Source organism: Lytechinus variegatus, chromosome 12, assembly GCF_018143015.1.
Source record: "Lytechinus variegatus isolate NC3 chromosome 12, Lvar_3.0, whole genome shotgun sequence".
NCBI lineage: Eukaryota > Metazoa > Echinodermata > Echinoidea > Temnopleuroida > Toxopneustidae > Lytechinus > Lytechinus variegatus.
This window is the reverse complement of record NC_054751.1, coordinates 24,422,197-24,447,900: the sequence shown is the minus strand read 5'-3', so window position 1 is coordinate 24,447,900 and position 25,704 is coordinate 24,422,197. Positions and strand designations below refer to the sequence as shown.

Here is a 25,704-nt window from a genome sequence, read left to right as displayed (position 1 = left end):
TTGCTTTGAAACTCAAAGATACCATACATCAATAACAGGTGCATAACACTATCAAATGTGTGTTTTCATTCAATGTATAATAATACAAAGGTGGTAACATTAAATGGTGTGGATGAGTGCTTCAGGATGGTGGGGGGGTAGGAAATAGGGGTGGGAGGGACGGGGGGTAAGAAACCAGATATGTTGCCACTCAACAAAATACTGAAATTTACAGATTAAGTAATTACTAACATAATAAAAAGACTTTACACACCAGATTGTCAAGGCTAATGAAGACCTACATTTATCTATGAAATGAAGATTATAATCCCTACCATAAATGTCAAGAAATATGTCACTTTGAAGCAGGTACATCATCCCCCTTCATGAACCTCAAACTGAAATATTTCTAGATAATATTTCAAGGTTGAGCTAAGCTTATTGCATCAAAAATAATTCTTGTATGAACAGCAGCAGGCTTACAATAACTTCAAGTTCAACTATTCTTAGCCGACAGCTTCATTCACACAACAAAAATGGTGTTTGTCCTCTCTTTGTCATAATGATTTCAGAATAAGCAAGTTATGCAATGAATGATTGCTTAAAGTGATTGGTTAACATTGGTTTGACTTTTAAAAAAATCTGAGCTAGAAGGTCACACTTGTAACCTGTGTCTGTGATATGTTACAAAAATGAAGCCCAGAAAAAATTGCATTCGAAAATATTTAGTGCTTCAAAAATTGAAATATAAAGTGACCGGAAACACCATCTTAATTTCATCCAATACACTTATGTGTACTATTTAGGCGTCTATAAGACGTGTAATTACAAAATCGGGGTTTGCCCTGTAGTTTAAGCTTTTCATTCTCAATAATGGTTGTTTTCAGGGTTTATTAGTTCTAATACATGCACTTGTACACATGTTTCATCTTGGTTTGAGAACTTTTTAAATCGGCTGCTCACAAAGTTGAACAATACCTTTAAACTGCCAGAAAAGAAAAAATATATATCTAAAAAAAACACACCTGCATATAGGTCGAATACATCCAATTAAAATGAGTTATTTTATATTCATGTTGAATTATTCTGGTAATGTTGAATTATTCTGGTAATGTCAAAGAAAAAAACTTGGGAGCTCAAAGGAAAAGCTTAACCCTGATCAATCTTTTACTTGCCCACGCTCCTGTTAATATCTTTATCTGCTGAAACCACACATCGCCAAATAACCAGTACCAGTTTTATCTTCCACTGATTTCAAGAAACTGGGGAGGAGAGGGGTGAACACGTTTTTAGGGAAAACTTTACACCCACAACAGGTACATTACAAGGTTTGTTGAAAGCATTAATATTTTCATGTCATTACAAACAATAAATATTCAAACAAATTAAATCTATCCAAAAAAAATATCTTGCATTAAAATTACCTACTGATTCAGCAAATGGTTCATTAAGAAAGTGTATGTTGCAAGAAAATGTCTGAAAGAAACTTTGAAAGGTTGCAGCAGTGAATACATGTAGATAAAGAATCTTGGGAACCACTTTAAGAAGATGGAAGTAATTCCATTTGTTCTTCCCAGTTTACCACATGTAAAACAAGATGTACAGAGGGGGAAAATACAGATAATAACTCAAGAAAATAACCCCAAAATGAGCACTAACAGATAAATGGCAAAACCACACTCACTGACGATCTCCTCAAGACGGCAAACCTAATTGCTGATTAAATTCTAGCATTATGATGGTTAATACTAAGTTAACTGACAGCCTAATTTGCCAGCGTGCTGAATTATTTCCCCCTCTCTCAAATGCCAATATTCAATATATAGTTCTTGCAGCTGTTAATTGAGTACAGGCAATGAGGAAATCACACTAAGCATGCACAATTTATTCTCTTCTCTCATCTGAACTCCTTCAACTAGATATAAGTTGTCACTTTTGATTACACCAGATATCTCAGTTTTGCAAGCTGTGTTTCCCCGATCCTTCTGGCTTAATCATACTTAACCATTACACTCTCTTTAACTTTTTTTAAATCTCTCTCTTCTTTCCCTTGCAAAAAAAAGTTATGCTTCTGGGTGTCATTTCAAAGAGACTTAACAATAAAAAATGCACAATTTCACAATCAGCCAATCTAATCAAATGATTTCCATAGCTTATTATAACAAGATTTGTGAAAGAGGTCCTTGGTTTCAATACTAAAATTCCAAATTGGAAAGGGGTGTTTAGCTCCTTGGAATGAACTGCATACTTTTTTTTGGGGGGGGGGTTCATTTGATTTCTTTCATATTGTGGAAGCAATTCCTTCTTTACAATATGTGTAAATTTTATCACATACAGGTAAATCTGTACCTTCACATATAAATCAGGTATATGTATTTCAATTTCAAAATAAAAATAGGAGTGGGCTATACATGGGTCAAAAATACTTTTTTTGTAATTTCAATATGGGAACAGTTTTTATTTATTCCTTGTAATGTATCTCAACATGAAATGACAATATTTTTTGTCTTGGGTCCGAGAAAAAAGTGTGCCGGGCCAAAATCCAAAATGGCCGCCAAAACCACTCAAAATCACAGTTTTGGCCACAACTTCTTTATTTGGTGGTCTTTTTCTTTAGTTTTGGTGTCTATTCATATGTATTTGGGGGCAGCCAATTTGTTTTTCCTATAATTAGTACTTTCAAACCATTATTTGTAGAGTTAAAAGGTAATTATACCTAAATTTTTCAATTTTTATAGCCTTTTTTCAGCCAAAAAGTAGATTTTATCGTCCTGGGGTTCTTGAATATTAGATGGTACGAGGTCAACAATAGCAAGCAGCGTCATAGAGCTATATCGCTTTTATTCCTCTATTATGGGTTTTACGGATATTTGTGAAATATATCATATTAAATTAAAACAAATGTTAATTATCCATAGGGGCTATACAGTACTAATGTACTGTACATACTGCACTGCATAAATGCATTGACCACCATGACAAGGCATGTATAAACTATAGTGTTAAACATGTAGAAATGAGCTCTTAGGTTTAGAATTAGATGCCTCAGAAATTGAAGATATGTTTTGTCTCAGAAACTGAGGACATGTTTTGTCAAATATGCTAATTCAGGGGGCGGAGAAAGGTAATTAACCAAACATCATGGCATTTACACTGTAGATATTCTGGGCACCGTTGCATAAAAATTTACCATTATGTTAACTTAATGGTAACTTTACATGGAATCCTTGGTTCTGATTGGCTGTTGATCAACGTTACCATGATAGTTACCTGACCCCATTAACATAGGCCAGTTAGACACAACCAGGTAAAAAAAGCCTCCAAATGAAGAAGATATGGCTACATGTACACATGTGATGTACGTATATGATATGTGATATTTTTATGTGCAATTTACGTTGCTGGTTTCATCATGTACATCAGCTGACAAGCAATCAAATTCACAATTCACAATCTAATTTTAAACCTTAGGAGCCTATTTCTATGACACTATAGTTTATATACAGGCCTTGTCATATGTCCTGGTGGTCAATGCATGGATATATGCAGTGTAGTATGTACATTAACAGTACATTGTATACTGTATTGCCCCTATGGATAATTTTTTTTTATTGAATAAGATATATTTCACAAATATCCGTAAAACCCACAGTAGAGGAATAAAAGCAATATAGCTCTTTGAAGCTGCTTGCTATTGTTGACCTCTTACCATCTAATATCCAAGAACTCCAGGACGATAAAACCTACATTTGGCTGAAAAAAGGCTATAAAAATTGGAAAATTTAGGTATAATTACCTTTTAACTCTACAAATAATGGTTAAAAAGTGCTAATTATAGGAAAAACAAATTGCCTGCCCCCTAAAACATATGAATAGACACCAAAACCAGAGAAAAAGACCACCAAATAAAGAAGTTGTGGCGGCCATTTTGGATTTTGGCCCGGCACACTTTTTTCTCGGACCCGAGACAAAAAATATTGTCATTTCATGTTGAGATAAGGTAAAAGGAACACAAAAAAACTGTTCCCACAGTAAAACCAAAAATCACCCATTTATAGCCCACTCCTAATAAAAATGTCAATTTATTGGGAGTCCTTGGTATGTTTTCACCTAATTAAGATACAGAAAAGATGTTGACTAGGAAGTTTACTTAAAAGAGCACCAAAAAAATGGGAAAAAAAAGAAGAAAGATGGCAATGCATTACACTTGATTACAGGTTAGCCTACTTGTATACCCTTTCATGATGATTTCTTCCTTATTAGCCGTTCAAGTTTACCGCTTTTAGTTGAAGGGAAAGGAACATTGATTCTACTGCCTGTTTCTCGCTGACAAATACGAGGCATGAAATGGAGCTTTGCCAGAAGTACAGTACACAGCAAAAACTGTGGTGTTAACCGGTGTACATAGAGGACCACACCTGTTATTTTACACCGGTGTTAAATTGGTGGTGTTAGATTTACACCTATACATGTTATTACAACACCTATGGTTGTTACATTTACACTCATTGGTGTTATGTTCAATCTCTAGGGTGTTATTTCAACACCTCAGGGTATGGTCCTCTATTAACACCAATTGGTGTCAGTTTTAACACCACAGTTTTTACAGTGTAGGAATATCACAGCGTGCGTTTCTTAATTTTCTGATTAGCAGGTGGTGTGAGGTTGATTTGACTTCTGACATCATTAAATGACAAAACCAGTGGCATCCCTTTCATGCTGAAACGCTGAAAAGTTTAGCAGGTAAACCACTTACCGATTAACTTCACCACCCTTTCCCGCCTCACAATGTAAAAACACTGTTTAAAATTCCAAGCATGTTGCTTACGCTCATCAATCAAACAACTGTTGTTTAAACTTTAAAACAATTTGTTTAAACTTTAAACGTGTTTGGAATTTCATATGGCATTTATACAGTGCACAAGGTGGAACAATTACCCAATATTTTGCCTGGGCCTTTCCTAACCTATCCCAACCTATCACCATTTCCAAGCTTAAGTTCAATGTCAGGGGAAGAGCATGCTATGAAATGAATTTAAGAGAAAGAATAAGAGAGAGGATTGAAGAACAGACTGGGTGGACAAGCAAAGACACACCACCTCACTGCTGTAATAACATGGAATGCCAGGAGATACAGGATCCATTGGAAGAGAAACAAGAGTGAAAAGCAGTGACATTTCTTTCTACTCCAAACCTCAAAGCTCTCAGTGTCCAATCAGCCAAGGGCCGTTGGTTGGGTTACATCAGTTTACTCCTCTTACAAATAAAAAAGGAGAGAGTGAAAATCTTCTCTCAACGACATCCTGTATCACTCCCTGATATTGCATGATCAATGGAAAGTGGTAAAAATCCTAATATGCTTTCAAAGATATATTACAATCAACTACTACATGTATGTTTGGAGCTACATGTAAAACAGGCAATATCCCATGACTTAACAACTATCTTATATCCGACTAGCTCCGTAGCTCGAAAACGATATATTTCCGTTTGTTTATTTCAAAGTTCAATTCAAATCCAAATTTTCAATTTAGGATACAATCCTAAATTCATCATTATGACAGCGCTACTTGGGGTTAAATGACGGAAGAATTCCTGAATGTAATAAGATGAGTCTAAACCCCAAAACATTGAATAAACAGTGAATATTGAGAATATAGGAACAAATTATAGCTATAATAAAACGCCTAGGATGAGTTCAAGCCATGCCGCTATACCCAATATGAAAATATAAGATAATAAATAACAGCAGTTCTTAATAGACAATAACACCTACAGGTCTCAATGCATGAGGAAAGTGGGCAATATGGTCAGAATTGTAGATTTGAAAATTAGACATCAAATATAGATTATAAACATCAAAGATTATTAAAACAGACAAACCTAAATAGTTAGGCATTCTGAAAGAGGTGGGTTTTCAATTGTACTTTGAATTGCTCAAGCTAGGTAATATTTCGTAAAGTCGGTGGGAAAAAATCCATTGTGCAGCTTTCTGGAAAGCCTGATCCCCATAAATGATTTGTTCTTGACACTAATTTTGGAGAGAAGATTTTGTGAACCAGAACAGAGATTGCGCTTTCATCATAACATGAAAAAAATGTTTGCTTGGTGGCCACATCCAGTGTTTTTTTTTATAAAGACAATGATAATACTGTAAAGAAATATGTTATAAAAACATTACTTACATTCTCCGGATATGCAATGTCAAACAGCAGTCAAATAAATATGGATTCCGATGGCCACATTGTATATCAAATACAAGGAAGCCATACTTAAACGTCACATACAATCTCAGTCAAACAATCATTTGTAATAATCAAAACGGAAGCTCTGAGAATTAATCCCTAATACTTTCCACTGATCCAAGGCCAGATTCAAACAATCCATCCATCTGATTTATACCCTACTCATACTACAAAATTACCATAGAAACGGAATTCTCATAAAGTTGATTACATTATGGGCTAATTGTAGTTGATTGCCCTCGCTATAATCTGATTAAAACTATCACGTCTTTTCAAGATTCTCATGCAATGCACGGTAGAATTACTCCATCTTCTTCTCCCTTTAGTCTGTTTCAAGATTTTGGGAAATCAATTGATTCCCAACACATAAGGGTGTCCTTGAAATTGAATAATGGCTAGTCAAAGATGAAGGTGTTTCCCTGGTGAAAAAAAATCCATTACATTCTTCATCAAAGCCTTGGTTTTTTTTCAATAAAAAAATAAGCAGTGCCTCCTTTCTCGAAAACCTAATTTGAAATTGAAAATTGCTCTTGAGAGTATTAAGAACTCTTCCCCCCCCCCCAGTATAATGTTTTCCACTTGCAATATATCATTAGTAACTTCATTGATACATTTTCATACAAAATAAATGTTTACTAACATAATTCCAGTTCATCCTGTCATTAGAGTTAAACATTTCCTTACCCAACAATCAATTATTAGAGTGATAGAAACAGTATCATCAACAAACTCTTATCAAACAAGTCCTAGTAGCTATTCCCATTTCCTTAAATTTCATTATTGCAGTGATGTTGATAAATGATGTCATTTAACTTCCATTTCATATGACAGCATACCAGGGCACTGACCAGTAATTAAAACCATCTACCAAAAACAAATTAAAAGTAATGTTGAAATCATATCAAGGCAAATGAAAGAGTAATATACATTGCATGTCAGAACTTGTCAAAATATATGCTTTAATTAATCATCCTTTCAGAAAATTTGCAAAAAAATAACTAGACAAATCTAACATGCCCATTTAGATTAATGACCATCATTATCACGCCACGGTTTACAGATGTACAGTAAATCAAGGCTTTTAACGTGTGAAGACTGAATAATGACATTCAAAGACCAATCAAACCATCTGGAATAGATGCTTGCCAAATTGAATTGAAATTAAAACATGCTAACAATATCGTTCTGAAGAAAAATTCAAAGGAAACATGCTAAGATTTCAAAAACTCCTGTATATTATAGCTAGTTTCATTACTTCTACATATACGCGATAATGAATGGCACAAATGATCGTAAAGTGGTCGTAGAAGGGTCAAAATTCGTGATGACAACACGGTATTTTTAATTCTTGGTTAGAGGCAAATGAATCTGGCCAAATACAATAAACTAAAATAAGGAGAAAATATATGATTAAGTATTTTTAAAAACTGCATCTCTATAAAATGGCGTAAGGAATTTCATTAGGAAATTGCAACGCAGAAGGAAGACATTTATTTAAATATTCAGAAAATAAAGAGGAAAGATGTAAAGACAGTTTGAAACAAACCCTGACAACAAAACACTCATATAAGAATATGAGGAAAAATACGATCACAAGCATCAAATAAATCTACCATGGAAGAGTATTTCAAAAGCTTCTCCGAGGATAAAGAAAACAGATGGGAAGAAGGCAACTGGAAGCCAACACCACCGATAGGGGAGGAAGAAGATGGGAATGTGATAGTAAGATGATGTAGATGAAAGCCCCCTAGAGGAGCTCATCTTCCAACATCCTGCCAAGACTACAGAGCAATGGAGGGCCATCAAGGCATGCAACACCACCAGCTTTATACAGCTGCCATTAAATACTCCAAATGAATTACTAATGTCTTCAGAATGAAGCCCGGTATGGTCGCCTCCAGTGGTCTCAGGCACACGCGCTTAGTGCCTCTCGGTGACAGTTTCAACTTTGTCTCCTCCGATACCATCTTGCTCCCGCCCACCCCCCTTATCTTCTTGCCTCATCCTTCTTCCCTCTGAAATAACCTTCCTTTGGTGTCACTTTCATGTAACGCAAAAAGAAGCAATTTATTATATACAATCAATTGTAGATTTTTGTACATAATTTGCCATAGCATGGATCTCTCCTTAAGCTTAATTATACAATTGTACACGAACTCTGGTATTGCTTTCATGCTATATCATACTATTTCATTAACATTGATAGAGACATTTTCTTTGATGATTTACAAAATATTTAGAGAAATGCTTTATTGTACAAGTGATTTTATCTCAGTGCTGTCGCAGGGCCTACATGTAGTAGTAAGACCCTACATGTATATCTAAATCTCTCAAAATTCATTAACTTGTCTCCCAGTATACATTGCTATAAACTACAAAATGTACACATCTTTCCTCTTTGCAAACAATAAACTTTCAGTTTCACACCCAATACCATTAAAATTTATTGACAAATGTTCAATCAATTCTGTATTTAACAAGAAGTTTATTATTCTTTTTTTTACCTTCTCCACTAAATAATCATCTCTCTCCAAAATCAAATCTCAACTAAGTCTACATGTAAATCCGACTTTCATTAATGAGGATATCTGTGTGTGGGGAGGGGGGGGGGAAATATCCCATAACAAGGAAATGTATTTGAATATTCTTGAGGCAAAGAAAGGGAACTATAGTTTCATCCACCTTGAAGGAAGTGTCAATTTTGCTTCAGAATGGGTCACCTGTGCACCTGTACCTCTCAGTGGTCATCTCCTTTTGTTGTCTACCATCTTATACCACAAATAAATGAGACTTCCTGCTACGATGACAAGCTTTCCTCCCTCCATTCTGCTAAAATCCATTTCCATAACCCCAACTCCCATGCTCCTTATAGGACCAGAAGGCAAAACTCTGGTATATTGTCAACCTATTGAAAACCAGTGGAGTGCTATCCTTTCAATCAACTGGTAGAGATCACCTGCACAATCTCTTTGACAAATGACTTTCAATCTCCTCATGTTCAAATGATATTCTATAATTAAAAATTTCAAATTAAACCAATCATTAAATATTGTTAACAAAGGCATGGAAAAGTGATTTATGTATTTGTTACAGTGGACAAGTGAATTTGAAAGTGAAAGCAATGAATGATTTCTGTCTCATTTAAAATTCATGAGAAGTAATAATGTGATGAAGTACGCATGATCTTTTGAATTAACGAGCATATTTAAATCAAATTCCAAAGTATACAGTAATTCTAATTCCGCAATCAAATGTACACATCTCTGCATAAACTTTAGAATTTTTGCTTGTTTGAACTTCATTATTTCACATGTATCTAAATAGATAAATAGCATGCTGATCTAATGTATATTTTCTTCTACAATACACAATGTATCAAGGCTGTAAAAAACTATATATGATTAACTCATTCTAAAGCTGTACACCTGACTTGAATCTGATCTGAATAACTTCTTAATGTATCTCCTATCAAATGATAAGAGCTGTTTTTCAATATATATAGAATTACCACATCAGCCTTCTTTCACTCATCTTTTCTATCTATGAATTTCATAATGTTAATTCAAGATAATACTATGAATTTCATATTAATTCAAGATAATACTGTGAATAGGATATCAATCAAGATAATAGTTCATTTCAATTAAACATATAATGTATTGGAAAGATAGTGGTCAAACCCATGACATGGTTTTATACTATCAACTTTAGGTAAAACCTCTTACAAAAATTTTGAATTAAATGCTGTGCATATTGGATAAGTCTTCTGACTCCAAAACAGAAGGTCTGGGGTTCAAATCCCATGATTGCCCAGCCATTGAACTTGTACCCTTTTGCTGATGTTTACCTGAATACAATGGGTTTCTGGTAGGAAGGAATTCCTGGAATGCTTGAGCGCCAGATCAGGGTAGTCATGCTAAAGCCAGGGTCACAGTATGCAGTGCTTAGAAACATTGGATTAACACTACTACTGATGATAATGATAATGCTATTGACAATACTAGGCACTGGCATAGTGCCATCTTTCTAGAAATAATTAAATTCCAAAGTGCACTAATAATATTATTACCTTGGATTGAGCTCAAGCTGCCTACCAGCACTCAGTGCATTCAAGGAATTGGTACTGCCGGGTACCCATTCACCTGGGTTAAGGCCTGGTCACACCGCCCGAGCGTTGTTGGAGCGGTCGTGGAGCAGAGAGAAAAAATCATCACTGCTTGCTATCGTTCACCATTTCGATTTCGATTGTTTTTTTCCCCATTTTTTCCCCCAATTTTGTGAGCGAAATTCGACTCTCCCCCTACTGCTCCAACAACGCTCGGGCGGTGTGACAAGGCCTTAACCCACAGCACAATGTAGGTACATCTCTTGGTTTGGGAAAACATGCCATGGCTGGGATTCAAACCAACGACCTTCTGATTGAAAGACAAGCATCACACCAATAGACCTTGGCACCCCTAAATTGAACACTAGATGCAATCGTTTTCCACAATTACTCTTTAAAGTGATTGGTTAACATTGGTTTGACTTTTAAAAAATCTGAGCAAGAAGGTCACACTTGTCACCTGTATCTGTGATATGTTAAAAAAATGAAGCCCAGAAAAAATTGCGTTCGAAAATAATTATTTAGTGCTTCAAAAATTGAAATATAAAGTGACCGGAAACACCAACTTAATTTCATCCCATACACTTATGTGTACCATTTAGGTGTCTATAAGACGCCTACTTACAAAATCGGGGTTTGCCTTGTAGTTTTAGCTTTTCCTTCTCAATAATGGTTGTTTTCAGGGTTTATTAGTTCTAATACATGCACTTGTACACATGTTTCATCTTGGTTTGATAATTTTTTAAATCGGCTCCTCACAAAGTTAAACAATACCTTTAACTCATATCTTGTAATTTATCATCATTCTAATACATCCATGGACTTCAATTACCTAGCCATTAGACAAGTCACATATTGATAAGTGACATCTATCTAAATGAGTAGTTGATGGGTGAATGAATAGGGATGGAAGGCTCAACATCCAGCCAGAGGCTAGCATTTGCTAATACTAATCTTAACCAGAGCGGAGCAGTGGCCTCGTTAACTACCGTCTTGTCCTCACACTTTCCCTCCAAGCTATTTTCTGTGTAATTTGGCAATATGTCAACTGAACACACAATGTACCACGTTCAGCCGCTTCGCTGGCTTCTGGCGACTTCTGTCCATCTCGTTTCTTTTTGTTGTTATCACAATCATCAGGGAAGGAGCTCACTAACTTGAAACATAATGCCTGACATTATTACATCCCATCACAACTAGAGGATGTCCATACACAAGGCCTGAATTTCAACAGAGCATACACACCCCCTTTTGCACCTCAAAAGACAATTTGAGGAAAGGTTTAAATGCAATGTCTATGAGTTAAACATGCACTTTATTTAATTTCTGTTTATTTAACCAATCAACCAACAAGACTAATATGTCAGACAGCTACCGTGTAAAATTGGAAAAAACTAAATAGTAATAAAATCCAAACCTAGAGTAAAGATTCTAGAAAATGATATAGATAACTATGTATGCACTTATTTGTTTAATGCATATTTATAACAAAATTATATTTTTTAAAAAGTGTAAGGCAAAATTGAGGATCAGACTTCTGCAGATGTGCTCCTAAAATGCAAGAATAGGGAGTTTTTCCTAAGTGACATACACACCAAGGATTCAAGAACACAGTAACTGTATTGTCAAAGAAGTCTTTGAATCAGAACAGCGATTTAGTCCTAGATTCTGGACAAACAATATATTTGCAATTTTTCATCAGCTCTGAAACCAGGACAAAACTGAATTTGAAATGAATGTTTGATGCATGACCAATTGCCATGAACAAAGAAAAAGGTCTACTTTGTTAGCTTAATATTTTCCATCACTGCTGAAGAATCCTTTCCTTTGATAACTATCACACACCTTGTTTGACTCCTATCTCACTAACCATACCATCCCCCTCCTACTCCTATTCCTGCCTGCTTCCTACCGGAGCTAAGCCAAGGGGGTAAAGCTAGGGTTAGCCTTGCCTATCGGTCAGGCCTTGTTAGCAGTCTTCCTGAACTGTCCAAGGCACTGTATTCACTGGCCATGTCATGTCACTTCCAAACTTCAATCTGGTTTCATGGGAAAGGCACTTCCTTCAAATGTCACAGCTCATGGCCATGTTATGGTTTCCTCAGCCACTGCCCACATTAGGAGGAAGAAGAAAATGATCAACAAAGAAAGTTGACGGGGAGTTACAGCCAGTCGATGGCAAGACGAGAACAAAGGTTTCTGTGAAGTGTAACCTGATGTAGACAATCATCTCGGGCAATGAGTATTGTTACATCAGGGTTTGCTTATTGGGACTTTCACTCTAATCATTGTTCAATGCCTCAGAAACACTGTACATGAATAACCTTGAATTAAAAGTGCAACCTAATATCGCCACCATCAAGGATGAAAAATTTAGGATGTACGTGACTAGACAAGCCACCAGCTTTCCCCATATCCTGTAGTATTGCATATATTTGTCCCCTTTCTTCCACTCTTCGATCTTCCCACCAGAATTCTGCTGACTACTGAAGCGACTCATCATATCAGATAAACACAGTGTAAAGAAGATGGTTAAGAAGTCTTCACCGTTCAAGATTTGAAATTCAAATTGGACATCCCCTGTAGGTTTGTCCAGTGAACCAAGCATGGAAGGGCAATGGTAAGAGATGGCAGTTCATCATCATCTGAAGATAGCATGGAGGCACTTAGTGAACGCAGGGATAAAGAAAGGATAGATGACCCTTGATATCTACCCTGATAGTTTGTTATTGACCAAGGTGCTCTCTAACAACCTATTTTGCATATCACAAATCATGTAATGACCTTTAATACAGTCCGATGCATCTCAAATAAATTTCAATTGAGCTAGACCATGGGACCCGTCACACAAAACTTAGTGACTGATTGTAAAATTTATTTTAATGATTATACATTGTGTCACAATATGCAAATTCAATCTTCTGGAATCTACATAAGACATATCTAACTTGAATATCTGAGTTTGCTTTTAACACAAATTTATTGAATGAAAGCAAGCTCCAGTGCAATGATCTGTTCATCAGAGATGTTCTGTTGCATTGAAGTGCTAATAAATGCAAAATATTATCGATATGATCAGTATCCATACAGACAAAGGAAACAAATTTTAACTTGTAATTGTCAATTGCAATACTGATACCCAACTTTTGACATACAATGGAATATAATCATAGAAAAGGATGTTGCTGTAACGAATCATCAGTTTGGATCCGTTTCTTTTCCCCTAGAAGCAAGCGATGTAAGTCGGTGAAGGGGTGTATACCAATAACAGGAAAGACTGGACGGGAAGTTGTTTGTCTGTAGGGGGGAGTGATTGGGTTATCTAGGATCCTATCAGGGGGTAGGGGGGCGAAAACCGGCATAATATTTGTGAGGGGATATCAAGAGCCCAAACATTTCCCTGTCTCGGCTAAGAAGAGCTTGGTAAAAGGGTAGGAGGTTGAATAGATCAAGACGAGATGTGGAGATACATGTATGCAAGGAAGAGATAAAGACGAGAGAGAGAGAAGGATTAAAGCACCAAAAGGGGTTGGGGAAAATATTTGGAAGAATGAATATGCTATCAAGATGTTGGAAGGCTCATTGAATCCTGGCTGCTTATTGCTGGAATACTTCTATATGGAGTGGAAAAAAAATAAGAGCGGGCAAGTCAGGATCAGATGACCACAATAATAATATATAAGTATAATGCTTTGAGACAATGTTCTCATGAATTAAGCACATACAATAGTAGAATAGCTGGAATTGGATTTAGTGCTAAGCTTGTTTAATTTCTACTCCCCCAATCAACTTGTTGTTTGGCAGGATCAGGTCTTTAATACATCAATGGATAGATGATGCTGTCTAAATCAAAGACATCCACAAGGGAATCATTCCGCTACAGTCACTCATGCTTTTAACTTCAAATCAATTCAATATTCAAACTGATAGCAGGAGTGTAGCAAAAGGTGGTCTGTTAAAGAGAGTTCTTCTTTTTATTCATATTTAATGATGATTCCCATCAACTTGACCATTGAGTGCAACAGCATTTTGATTAAATGGTATCTAAAGCATATCTTTGCACGGATGGTGAATTGAATAACACTACTACAATAGCATAAAGGCATTATGAAATATGACTATTGTAGCTCTCCTGGGTGCAGCAGCAATAGGTTGGATATAGTGTCAAAGGAATAACATTGGTCAAGGTACAAAAAAGGTCAAGGAAATGCTCAAATTAACAACACTCCCTCCCTCCTTCCCCACCTACCCCCCGGCCACCTCCAAGTACAAAAACTGTAAACTGATATCAAAAGGAAATAAAAGTAGCACCTCGATCTGGACTAAATGAAGACGTGGAAGACTCAACACAAAATTGGCCAAATCAGTCACAAGATAGCTGCAGATAAAGATCACGTTTCGACCCTTGACTGTAAGATCTGTTTGACATCCTTAGCGGAGATGTCATCTGTCAAGTAAAAGGTACTTAGGAAGGGGCACACCTAAAATAGAGGATACCTATAAAAAATATCAAATGATTGCATCTATAAAGATTCTACCTCGTGATGTGAGTTTTATGGCATGGTAACCACCAACAAACTATCTTTTACAAGGTTGGTTGGTTTTATAAAATGGACTAGTTAGCTGATAACCGAATGAATTCATGTACATACAGGATGTGGTAAAATTTGCTGTCACATGATTACAGTAAATTTGTAAAAATTTCCTCTCTCCAAATCTTACCATTTCACACAAGGAAAACTTTGACAAAGACAATGTCAGTATAAGATCAAAACAAGGCAGCTTAAATAAATTAGAGTCCATATATTTTGAAAAAAATGAGAAAATTCCAGTGATCTGAAAATTTATTTTTTTATCTCACAAAAAACAAATTAAAAACAGATTTTGATAATTTGTAGAAACTGCTTTTGTTTATTGACTGAAATAACAAATATCAGCCCCCAATATATATGGTGCCTATCTTCTGCTAAGAATGTCTTTGATCTGGGTAGCTTAAAGGACAAGATTGAATAACCACTCAGCATTGACCAACTTTTCTTATCCAACATCGACAACCTTTGTTGGGCTTAGAGACCAGGATATAAAATTTGATCTCAAGAAGTTGAAAGCATAGATAACCAGACAAAAACACTAAGAAAAACAGATTCAGCAGGAGGGAAATAAATATCAGGAGGGAAACTGATTTCAGAAGGGTAATGATCGACTGATAACACCAAGGCAAAAGGGAAGGGGGCAAAATGATCTTAGAGATTCCACATCTTCACTGAAAAATTTGAGGAAATTGCTGGCTTCTTCTGCCATTGCTTGAGCCAAGATTATTTTTACTTTCTCCCCTTGAGCAGTCCGTCCTATTCTCTGCAAGCGAAATCAAACCAGGATGGCGATAGGCCGTTAATGCTGATGATACGAACGAACTGTGGTCTTTAAGAAAGAAAATGTGGGAATCATGAAAATGGGCCTCTCTCATGAGACTTGGCCCAGATTCTTGCCTCATGATAACAGTGCGAGATAAAATATTTACATTACAGTGTGGAATGCGCATCAAGAAGGCCCGGAGATTCAATATTCATTCAAGAGTTCAATGGAACCAAACATACGCACTACATTAATGTTAGGAGTGTATCCATATGGACTCCTGATGACTTGGTGAAAATAAATCAAAGAATAACAGTTATGAATTGATATCTCCAGAGTTTTTGTGCTGTGAGTAAAGCCTGTCTCACACTATACGATCCGGTGCGACACTATTTTTCAAGAAATCTTATTTTACATTGAATATGAGAGTTCCAAGAAGTAAAATTATTCTATTTAATGTTTGGTATATTGTTTGCAAAACTAAAATCATATTTTTACTTTGCGGCAAGCCCTATGGTCAGAGTAAAGTCCAAATGGCTTCAAGTCGCAGCCAATGATGACGTCATTACGATTTGGAATGAAATTTGTTTTTATTCATTCTGGGAGGCTCTAACTGGTCTGAATTTAGATTTCAGTAGTCCTACCACTATTCTGAACTCTGATCTGCAATATTTTATTAGTTAGAATATATCCTTATCAATGTTGTCACAATTTATTTGAAATTCAGATCACAACAAATCACATAGCGTGAGACGGGCTTGATGTGACTGATGTCACATAAATGCAACAAGCTTACCCCAATATTTCTACCTACTTATGTAATGTAAATTCCATATAGCACCACTTTCTCCAAAATTTGACGTTTTTTTTAACCAGTGCATTCATTATACCACCAGAGACAGTGTGGGACTTATTCAAAGTCATCAAGAACCACTAGAAATGGTTCTTAATGGAAATTGGATAAAAATGACATATCATACAGCTGCTTGGCTTTTCTTTAAACCTCATTAATATATTTCTTCAATAAATTCCTTTTCCTGCTTTCATGAAAACAAATGACAGGGCGAAATGTTCTCAAATTGTTTTTTTTTTTTTCAGGCCGAGACCACGACACAGAGAATAGAAATACTTGTCATTGTCGCAAGATAGCGGGTTAATGAACTAACGAGCCGATATAAGCCCTAGCTTCATAGAAACAACCTGTCAGCATGTGATGGACAGGGGTTGACCACGCATAAATATGCATGAGTGGGACTGGAGACATCTCGCTGGTATCAAAACTCGAGTGGCAACTACGCTGGATTACAATCTCGATGCGACTGCGTTCTACCCCACAGGAAAACAAATTGATGGGACTGAACATGACCACGGACAGCATATTAGGGCTCACAAATCTATCTATAAATACTGCTACTTGTAGAATGACTGAATATCACCTCAATTACATTCTCTATACCTGTAGTCAACTACTGCATGCACTGCAAGTCTGATTTTTTTTTTCAATTACAGGATAAAATATGGATATTAATTTGATCATGACATGAAAATCTACATGTACATTTCATAAGCTCCATGATTTTGAAACTAACTAGATGAGTATATCTTATTAAATTCAATATCATATATATAACAGGTAGTAAACAAGTAATGTGGAAAAAGCTCCAACTACATGTATGCAGTATCAGGTCAATCAACATCTAATGAATACTCAGATGTTCTTGATAAATGTAATAAAGTTATATAACCTACACTGACAAAAAAATTATTGGGTTTGAAGAAAATCCCCCAAGACCAGGAGAATAGTAAATTATAAACTCTTGATTTTACAGCACTACATGTGCGCAGCTGCCCAAACGTTATTCATAAATTCAATTAGGTAACTAAATTTAAAGGTACATTGTGACAGAAAATATTTTCTGATAGAAGCTAATATGAAATATATATTAAATGCACATTGCACAAGCAAAACCAGTTTCATATTTCAGACAAAGTAAATTGCATTTTATTGAATTCATCTCAGAGCTGCTTCAATGTGAAAGTAAAAAAAGAAATACAATGTAAAAATGTCATTCTTTGATGCATTTTCACCATACCTTCATATTTTCTCGAGCACATTGCTACGCAAGGCCTGCTGAGTACGCAAACCCTGGGTACATAAGACATTATTTCAATTTTCTGCTTAATAGTGAAACCAAATTGATGCCAAAGTGAAATTTCCCTGTTTAAGTCAGAAACTGCCATTACATCCTTAATCTGTTTCTTTAATCTGAAACTAGAGATACATCACTTCACCTTCTGGTGACCGTGTGTCATTCACATGCAGGCTTGAGTGAGTGCTGCTACTACATGTGGCGCTGCAACCTCTTACTCGAGTACTGGATTGCATCAAATCCTTGACCAAGGATGGACGTCTTACCTATCAATCGTCCATCCTACAGGGCTTATCAAATAACAACCAGGAGCTCACGGAATGTTGAAGTGTTGGAGAACATCAATTCCTTGGCCCCTGGTGAATAAGAGCAATCCATTGGTAACTTTCATGCAATCCTTGATTCTGATTGGCTTATGAGCATTGTTACCATGGTAGTTACCACTGAGTGATAAAGATGCAATCATAGTAACTTGTATGAGACAAGGGGCTTGATCTTAAATGACTTCTCTATCTATATATAAAGATTCAATGGCTTGTCATTTTTTTTTAAAAAATTAAAGCTTATCATTTGCATAGACGACACCACATGCAAACCTTAATCTGAAGAATTTGTAAAAGAGTTAACAGCATTTATAAAGAGAGACCAGTCCAGACTATACGCAGGACATGTGCTTCTTCTGCTTCATTAATAAAACCCTTTGGGGACATTTTATGAAATCAAAAACATCTTGATACTGTTGGTAAATGAAAATCCATGCATCAATCTACATGTAGTATTTAGTGGTTCTCATCTTATTAGAGAACCACTTATCACATACATGTACATGTCTGACAAGTAATAAACAGCTTCAGACGATCATAGCGGCAGTTATGACATACAACTTAAATCGAAAATGTACTTCACCAAAAATATGCAATGTCTCAAAGAGCCTACATCACTTTGATTAAACTCCACCAGCCCTGCAACTTTTACAGTACACTCAGTCACCTACTCCCACCTAATCCACATCAATAGAATAACATTGATTTTAGAGTAGAGGAAGATGAGAGTATTAAATTGCGGAGTATGACAGTAATTGTTCTTGTCAAGAACCTCTCCCTTCCACGCACAGACATCACGCAGAGTACAAAGAACCAACAACAGACCAAAGAGAATCTTATTGACATGGACTTAATCCACGAAAGGCATCCATCAAATGTTATCATCCCTCTTCCAATCTAAGCATCAATAATATAACCTCTAAATAACATCCAACTCAAAGCATGTGGTACTTACCTCTGCAAGTGCACATAATCTTGATTAGGGGATATTGTCTTCATATGAAGCCTGCCATGCTTTTATTATATCACTATACTCTTTATCTCACGAGGCAATATAAGTCTGATATGATATGATCACACAATACATGCACCGCACACTACAATCATGCATGCGATTTTATAAATGCACCGCATATACATAGCCTCAATCCTACACAACACACGTGAGCCAATGGGCGTTCCAACGGCCCCCACGCTCCTCGATCCTTCACAATAGACACAACAGAGGTAATAATAGCAATTGTTATGCATGAATGACCTTCTCTCCCTCTCATCTCTTCTCTCCCTCTCTCTTCTCTTCTCTCCTTCCACATTTTCTGTCCTCCATTGTCCCATCCGTGTCTCTTTCCTTCTCTCCTACTCTCCGACTCCTACCTCCCTCCTCTTCTCCGCATCACCAATCAAACATCAAGATGTTAAATATAAACCAGCTGCCTGAAAAAAAATACTCACTGTAAAAATATTCAACTGTGAGAAGGGAAAAGGATTAAAGAATGTTTTCTCATGTCTTGCTCTTAGCTACAATTTAAATTGATTTACAAGTAAATTAAAAAGGATTTTCTTTCAAACCCTCATCAAATCTGGGTGATGGGTAAAGTAAGCGGATCTTAATATGATCTGCCATTTCATTACTTATTTAAAACTTTTAATAAGTTTTTTTTTTGCTCTACAAAGATTTCACTCTCATTTTTGTATTCTTGTTTAATAATTTACTATATTTGGATAGGTTTTATTAAGACAGATGACCAACAAAATTTCAACTTCATGTATGTGGAAAATATGAATCTACCTAACTATACAGACTGGCCAATTTAAACCTTAACATAATTGTCAGGAAAAAAAACAGTTAAATAACTGATCAACCAATCTGTAATTTATTTTTTAAAAGACTGTCCAATTAATTGAGATCCATGGGGATGATGAATAGCAGAGGAAATAAGAAATTAAACAAATGATAAAAACATTGAAGCTAGACACGTAAATGATGAATCACATCCACTTGATATAGATACCAAAATGATGATATATCACTCTGCTTCAGAAATGGAATTCACAATAAACCAATTAAGGATTGAACAAACTGGAATGACAATTTAATGATGCTACTACTTCTGTAAGACATCTTAACAAACAATCTCATCTAATACTAAGGATCAACTGCAGAATCAATTTAACTGAAATGGTCATTGATTTTAGTATTGGATAAAAAACATTAAGAGGACAAACTTTTATGATAAATGGCGTATCTTGAGTATAACCTGATTTGGTGTTAATAAAAGGTGTTTTTTCTATCATGCTAGCTAAATAGGATTCTAATAACAGGGTTCCTGCCTTTTTCTTGGCAATCTTCTGCTAATTCTACCAAAGGAGAATTGCAAAGAATGTACTTACAATTTTCTTTAAAGTTCTGATACAAAAAGTGTTTCACACAATAAGGATTTTCTTGATTGCTTTGTTTTATTCATTTGCTTTTGGGCAGGATCTTCTAGGTGATTCAGACTGGCATTCTCCTATTTGAGGTGTTTAATCTTCTCAAACCATCAAGAAATAAAGAAACAAAGCAAGATAAAGGATGGATGTAGAAATCATTTCTTAGAAAGACAACTAGACAGGAATAGACTTGGGATTTTTCCTAGACCTGTTAGAAAATATATACTAGTCTTCATGATGTATATACAGAGCTTATCAATTAAAGAGTGAAATTCATTTTTTCAGAAAATGCCCTTTGGGTCATTATGAATATTAAAGAAATGCAGAACAACAGGAAAACACATATAATCCCCTTTAATGCAACGATTCTGTCAGAACTGCCCTGGACCACGAATCATCGCAAGTCATTCCCAGCTGAAGACATGCCCTTTAATACACTGCATAGAAGGTAAAACTACCAGGCTGATTAAATCACCTCGGTAGAAAAACCACCACTCTGTATGAATTTCAAATAAGATTGCCCACTTGTTCTTGTTCAGCCTGCTAGCTGTGAGTGATTTTTTCTTCCCTATCAACCTGTCAGGAATAGAGTATGACCAAACCACTGGAGGTAACACGGAGGAGTATGAAGTCATACAAGAAGACATATATCAGGGACATGTCAGCCAAGGAATCTGTTAGATGGCTAAATCATCAAGACAGTCATATATTTGGTAAAAATATCAAGTTCCATTATATAACAAATAACAGGATCCTATTTTAAAATAGTGATATAATGTTTAAAAATAGTTGGATTTCAAAAAGACTGACAGGAAAAATCTGTGAAAACCTACAGGGGCAAGAAAATCCCTTAATGGTTGTAAAAGGTTAACTGGAACAATTGGCACTTCTTTGAAACTTGGCAAAACTAAGACAAACAATCCATGAACCGATTCCCTGCATGCATCTTACACAGGTTGCAGATATTGTTCCTGCACGACATCTTTGAATTATCATTGCAATTTGCAGAGATGGAAAGAATTAAAAAAATATTGACATATCGAGAATGACAAGAACAAGGTGGATACGTGATTCGTTGCACAATCTCCCGAAGCCCAGCCAGTTTTTCTAGAGCGTTCTTCCCTCCCCTGCTGCATACATTGACTTCAATACCAGGGAAAAGAACTTGTAAACCTAGCATAAGATCACCTGTCAGGCCTGCCTGCCTGATGCCTGAAAGGTTGGTTGGTTGGGTAGCTGACAAGGTTTCCTTTACCCGTCCAACGCACCAACCTTCAACAATACTCCTTCAACTGAGAATGACGGAGAACGATTGGAAACGGGAGGAGTAATATGCCACAACGAACAAGCATCGCCCAGGGAGAAATGTAAATTTGATGGCTTGGTCTGTGTGCAACCTTTCAGGTCACGGAAGAGAAGGGTAAGGAATAGTGGGCCCCCGGACAATGAGAGATAGAGAGAGTGAGAGGAGACACAAAAAACCGATGAAAGGCCAAAACAAACAAAAAATTGAAGTGTTTAACATTGCAAAATTGGTTAAGAGAATAAGAGGGTAACAGAAACAGAAATAAGGAGAGAAATGAAGAAACTGAGACAGGAATGACATTGAACTTAAATATTACACATACAAATCAGAAACAAAATCAATCATATTCATGGTTAAAGACAAATAATGTAAGGAGAAAATGATAAGGATGCAAAATAGAGCATATCTGGCCCCCCCCCAAAAAAAAAAAACCCAGAAACTATGAAAACTGTGGTATCTTCCTTTCTGGGAAAACTCTGAACATGTTGATACAATATGTGAAGGGGATACCTGTAACTACTTGCCTGAAAGATTCATTAAAGCTATTTAGCTTGTTCATTAATTCTAAAATAGATGAAACCATACAATTGACAAAATCATTTCTATGAAATCATTATCACGGACATTCTGCCACCTCCTATACATCATTTATCATGTGACTTCTTTGTCATAAACTTGGACAAGGTCAAGAATATTTCATTTTCAACCCCGCAATGCACTGATTATCTTCTGACTTCTGTTGGTTTACCAAGTGACCTCCAGAATCACTCAGTTCTGTATCTCATTGAGCTGGGGTAGATATAGAATGACTCTTGTTCTATTCAGATAGTACCCAACACGAATCAAAATGAATCATATCAATATGTGGAAGACCCACTATGACAAGACATGTGATTATTGGTGGCTCATCAAGAGGGGGGCAAGAGATTACCAGATTCATCAATAGCCTCATGGCCTTGGGGGAGGGTTTCAGTAAAACACTCCTGGTAGAAGTTTTGGGAGATAACAGCTCAACAGTTTGGTTTCCATTTACAGTACTCATGAACTCTCACTGACCTTGAAGACTACACAAGCTAATCCGAAGCATTCCCCCACTTAAATGCTTATTTTTCTTTTACTTTACAGGTACAGGTGTGAGCTTTCTGAAATAAGGTAAGCCTATTGCTTCAGCATTCAAGAAAATATTAGACACCTTTCTCACTACCTTCCTAAAACTATTTAAGTGGAAACTAGTTTAACATGTAGTGAGAACGGTCGAAGCGACCTTCCAAACCGGTTCAGAAAACCATCTCGTGATGTAGTTTTCAAGATCGCTTTGCCTTCTTAAACTGGTTTTAGCATCACACAACCATTCTTTGGGAAGCGATCTTTGCAAATTTTGGCGCCCTACTCCACACCATAGGTGTAGAATGATGCAGTTTCGAATTTTGCGCGAAACTTGTCACCCCACTGAGGGCGTTTCCATAGCAACAGGATCGCTTTACGTGAAGTGATTTTGGAAACCACTTTCGTGTGATCAAGTAGAAACGCTAGCAAAGCGATCTTCCAAACTGGTTTCCAGTTTCCTGTATCGGTTTCCAGGTAACTAGTTTTAGAAAGCGTCATGAGAACGGCCTCTACGAGCCCGCTGTGATTGGTCCTCATCCCCTTTTATTGGCATTAGATATTTTGGGTGCTCATTAACTTTTTACCATTTGCATGGTACATGTAATATAGGAATGTGTGGTATGGGAAACTGACCATGCCCAAAACATTGAAATATTAAGGTCTGATTGAGAAGGTTCCATGCTCCGGAAAATTCAACACACAGAACTACCAACTTCAACCCTTGATGTAAAACTACTCCCTATCCTAAACCTTAAATAAAACGCTATTGCAACCCTCACCCTAACCCTCTATCTTTGACGAAATAAAGCCCAGAGCAATTGTTGCCGGAGGAAATGTTGTGTCACCACCTAAGAATTACAAGCCCAGTATGTAGACCTACATTATATCATTGGACCTACATGTACATTATGTGTACCTTTTACAATGGAAGAAGGCAGCATACATTTAGCTCAGTCACTTTACAAGAGAGCCTGTTTCGGATAAGATTGTATGATCTCATCTCATCGATAGGTTCAAGTCCCTATCATGGCGAAAGAACAAAACAAAACTAATGCTACAACACTGCATTGGCATGCATAACCGCAGTATTCAGTACAGGTGTGAAATGCAATAAGATATCACTCCCTCCATAGGAAGGATGCAAATGTTGGTCATTATAAGAAGGAGAGTCAAAACCTATGCACATTTTATATGCCTTAGACACTATTCATCAAAGAGTAGGGTGTTCACTTAATGTATTACACCTGCCGGTCCCTGGCAAAACTATTTTAAAAAAGTACCAGTAGAAAACTACATCGAAAAGGTGGTCTGTACTGAAAACGGAAGAATTTGCCAAAGGTGCAACAGTTAGGGCTACATACCTTCTAGACTGAGAGTCCAATAATTCATTCAAGAATGGATCTAGAACAGTCTATTGGGGGTAATAGACGCACTGTCAAACTCATTCTCCCACACATCACTCCAATGCCATTTGAAATCAAATAAATGAGAGTAAAGTACACATCACTTCAATGTATATTGGACAGAAGGATCTCTTCAATAATTGTATGTCTTCACTGAAAATAGAAATAAATAAAACAATGGTAAAGACTGAAAATATATAAGAAAATTAAGCTCATTATGCTGGAAAATCAAGGATTTCTTTGACTTGGATATTACTTATTGTTTCTTTAGAGCTATTGTGTAGGCCTGAATACTAATTAAAGAGAAACCTCTAAGAGATTGATGGATATACATGCAGACATAAATAGGCCTAAATTTGTACTGCCTTTTGGAAATGTCTGGCTCTCGATGAGTGTCGGCCTATTCTTATAAAGCCTATCTAACATCAAACACAGTGCTCTAAAAATCCAGTGGGGCAAGAGCTACCACCCAAAGTACCCAAAAGAATTTGATAACATTCCATTACCATCCTACCAAGATAAAATACAAGATATAGGAGAGTAATATATTTGTGTGCGAAAGTAACAGGCTGACTCTGTATCCTCAAGCTTTAAAGGTCAAGTCCACCTCAGAAAAATGTTGATTTGAATCAATAGAGAAAAATCAGACAAGCACAATGCTGAAGATTTCATCAAAATCGGATGTAAAATAAGAAATTTATGACATTTCAAAGTTTCGCTTATTTTTAACAAAATAGTTATATGAACGAGCCAGTTACATCCAAATGAGAGAGTTGATGATGTCACTCACTATTTCTTTTGTTTTTTATTGTTTGAATTATACAATATTTCAATTTTTACGAATTTGATGATTAGGACCCCCTTGCCTGAAGCACAAAATGTTAAAATAATGGAATTCCACGTGTTCAGGGAGGAATGAAACTTCATTTCACATGACAATGACGAGAAAGTCAAAATATTCCATATTTCATATAATAAAATACAAAAGAAATAGTGAGTGAATGACATCATCGACTCTCTCATTTGGATGTAACTGGCTCGTTCATATAACTGTTTTTGTGAAATGAAGCGAAATTTTGAAATGTCATAACTTTCTTATTTTACATCCGATTTTGATGAAATTTTCAGTGGTATGCTTGTTGAATTTTTCTCTTTTTATTCAAATCAAGTTTTTGTTGGGGTGGACTTGTCCTTTAAACATCCTCCTTGAATTACACCCAGCAGAAATAACAATCCATAGTACAGGTGCATTTTGCAACCATCTTTGCATCCCATACAATTCCCGTGCTGATTGGCCGCGG

General features: G+C 36.2%; 1 protein-coding gene across 1 annotated transcript in view; it reads right to left on the bottom strand.

The window, feature by feature from the left end:
* The window catches only part of LOC121424788 (C-terminal-binding protein 1-like), a 41,228-nt gene extending 21,817 nt beyond the window's left edge, over window positions 1-19,411 (bottom strand). Inside the window, exon 1 of the mRNA XM_041620564.1 lies at window positions 19,113-19,411. The gene's annotated coding sequence lies outside the window, so the exon portion shown is untranslated. The remainder of the gene's footprint in view (window positions 1-19,112) is intronic.
* Window positions 19,412-25,704: the final 6,293 nt, after the last annotated feature.